General features: G+C 40.1%; 1 pseudogene; it reads right to left on the bottom strand.

The window, feature by feature from the left end:
• Positions 1 to 1,191: 1,191 nt before the first annotated feature.
• LOC114626044 lies at positions 1,192 to 1,653 on the bottom strand (annotated as a pseudogene).
• Positions 1,654 to 3,225: the final 1,572 nt, after the last annotated feature.

The following is a 3,225-nucleotide window of genomic DNA, read 5'->3' on the forward strand; positions in this document are numbered from 1 at the left end:
TGACTCTGAGGGAGGGGGTGACTCTGAGGGAGGGGGTGACTCTGAGGGAGGGGGTGACTCTGAGGTAGGAGTTATGATGAGGGAGGGGTGACTCTGAAGGAGGGGGTGACTCTGAGGGAGGGGTGACTATGAGGTAGGAGTTACAATGAGGGAAGGGTGACTATGATGGAGGGGTGACTATGAGGGAAAGCTGTCTAGAGGAGTTTATCCTGCCCATCCTGGTCCTAGAAATATAAGTACATTCTTATACACAAAAACCAAACCTGCTCTTTAATAGCTAATTGAGACAACACATTTAATTGAAATGTACAATAGACACATGGATTGCTATAGCTTCTCAAATAGTGGAATTTGTAGTAAAAAGGTTTTAGGTAAACATTCAGACACATATTTTAAAAGAACGTACCTTTTAAATTTGAAATGAATGAATATATTTTAATGTCTTCTGGTAGAAGCACAAGTCAAATATTAGATTTTCAATTACATTTTTGTAGAAAATAAAAAATGTGCATGTCAAGCATTGATTTGATGACAAAGATTTTTGTTTGTGGGACCAATATTTCTTTACTCATACCATAATTTAATTTGAAAATTGCACTGAATTTAATCCTCTGACAACTCTTCATTGAGCCCTTTATCTGTTGCCCCTGATCTTTCCAAATGACTCCAGTGGTGATAGCCACACTTCCTTGGAAACAACTCAACTGGAGCCATATTTGTGAGGATCACAGCAAGTTTTTATTTTGAGATCTACATAGCTGACTGTTGGAAAGCCCCACTCCTAAGCCTACCTACAAATACCTAAAGACAACAGGACACTTCATCATCTGCAACACCTTTTCATCATCATCATCATCACCCCCCAAATACTACTTTGAAACAAGACTTATAGGGAGTGTGGCTCTTCTCTGTCTCTTCATTTGTCTTGCAGATAACTGATTATATATTATACTGTACACAGGAAGGAAAAATAGCATGTCCTCCTTCACCAAGATTAGTTAAAGAAGCCAGGCAGTCTACAACATCCACCAGAAAAACAAAACAAACAAAAACTCACCAAGGTTAGAACCCCTGGGACTCTGAGGTCTTTGCACTTGGAGGGAGGTATGAAATAAAAGTAGAATCCAACTGTGGGGGAAGCCTGATACCTTGATCCTTTAACAGAATAAAAATAATGCAGGCTCAAGTCTCTCAGATAGGTGTTGACAAGACCTGTACCTTCTCGAGGCACTTGTCATAGGCCTTCTGATGTTCTTCATGGGGCTTCAACCATGATTAAGCAGGTGAGATGCTTGGAGCCTGTGGCTGCACTCAAGTCTATCCTAGAGGATATATAGACACAGGACAACTTCTGGTCCTTTCAGATAATTGGAAGATGTCAGTATATCTCAGTCAGCAAAGTGTCTCCTGACAAAATCATTATCCCCTTTTCACAGTTGTTAACAAATTTCTGAAACTCCTTCACCCCAGGTTGAATCTGTTTTTGCTTCATGGCCTTCTTGATGCACTTGTAGAGCTTACATGTCAGATGATGGGAATGCAGTGGCAGCAAGATGGGGTTAATGTTGACCAGTAGCTCTTGGTACTGTGTTCCTCATTGTAGCCCTCTGCCTGTGCCTCAGACTTCTCAGGAACAATCTTTATTTTGGTCATTTTCTCAACTGTGCCAACCCAATCAGTGCATACAATAAATATGATGCCATTGCCTCCACAATCACTTCCAGGTCATGAAGCTGCCCTATCCCATGACCAATTGGGAAATGAGAGAGACTGTTCCTTTTAATAGTGCTTTCTCTCATTAAATGATGCTTTAGATGTAGTCAACCCTCCACTTCTCAAAGACATTCTTAGAAACCATCTATAATGGCTTCTTCCATCTTTAAAAGTTTCTTCAAGTTTGCTAGCTTCACTACTTAAACTTCAATTAAGTATTCATAACTTCTTTTACAATCTACTTGAACCTCCATAATCTAGCCCTTTAAAACTCAACAACAGAGCCATGACTCATTTGCCAACATGGCCCTTCAAACATGGAAAGGCCTAGACCTTGTTATCACAAAAATAAGTGTCACCAGTGTTCTTGGTAATGAGACCAGTTGCTTTTGAGTAAACAATATGAATTTGGCACAAGAGATTTATCAAATTAAAAGTAACATAAAATGTTAAATGATATGATTAAAACCTCATGAATGGGTCAGATTATGGGTGAAGTCCTATCTATCACATATCATAACATTGTTAATATAGCAAATTTTAATTTGTAACTTTGGTTCTCACTCATTTAATATTTCAGTCTTCTTTGTTTTTGTTCTGTTTGGAATCTCTCAGATTCCAGATGTTTGAGCAACCTAAGCTGGTTCTTTCAGCTAACTTCTAGATAGCTTTCTAATCAGGGACCCTGACCGCCATCAGTCCTTAATATCCATATTCAGCCATAATTAGGTAAAAGAGTCACAGTCCTACTTCCCTAGCAGTTACCTTCTATGAAGAGCATTGCAGAAGACAGAAACGCTGGGGTTCACTGTGTGAAACTGTGTCTTTGTGTATTCAATTGTGAATTCTGTACCAGCAGATAGCTATAGCCCATCACTAGGTTTTACAAATTTGTTAACATTTATGTTCCTCATTTTCTGATTGGCTTAACAAAAATATAATAGTCAAAGGCTAGGCAGAAATGGGAAGGCAAAACTTCCATGGACTGAGGTGTCTCTGGTAGAAGAGGGGAAAGTAGGAGATTTGCCAGCTGGGCACAGAGGTGGTTGGTCATGAACAGGAGCAAAGAGGTAAAGAACTAGCTATGTGGCCGGACTTAGGGATAGAATAGTAAGATTAATTTAAATTGAGCTAGCTGAGAGTCTGTCCCACTATATTTGGAATCCAACATGGTGGCATAAATCCAAGCTTAGGGACACTATATTTAAGCAGTAGGACCCAGACTCTGGAGCAGCAGTCAGCCATGCCTTGCTCTCTGAGCAATGTGTGGCAAAAAACAAAGAGAAGATGAGAGGTGGCCTTCAATGTGGAAGGCATGGGAAGTAGAGCCCTGCTTACAGTATTTGGGAACACATGAAGCAAAACAAGTACGTCCCAGAGCTGTGCTGCAGCTTATCTAGGCAGGCTTGGATGTGGGGAGCCCTGAATAATGGAATGCTAGGGTTCAAGCAAATAACAGAGATGGGACAATCCTTTAAATGCACATAAATAATCTTCAGAGGAATCCAATCT

This window comes from Grammomys surdaster, unplaced genomic scaffold (genome assembly GCF_004785775.1).
Source record: "Grammomys surdaster isolate TR1022 unplaced genomic scaffold, NIH_TR_1.0 226, whole genome shotgun sequence".
Taxonomy (NCBI): domain Eukaryota; kingdom Metazoa; phylum Chordata; class Mammalia; order Rodentia; family Muridae; genus Grammomys; species Grammomys surdaster.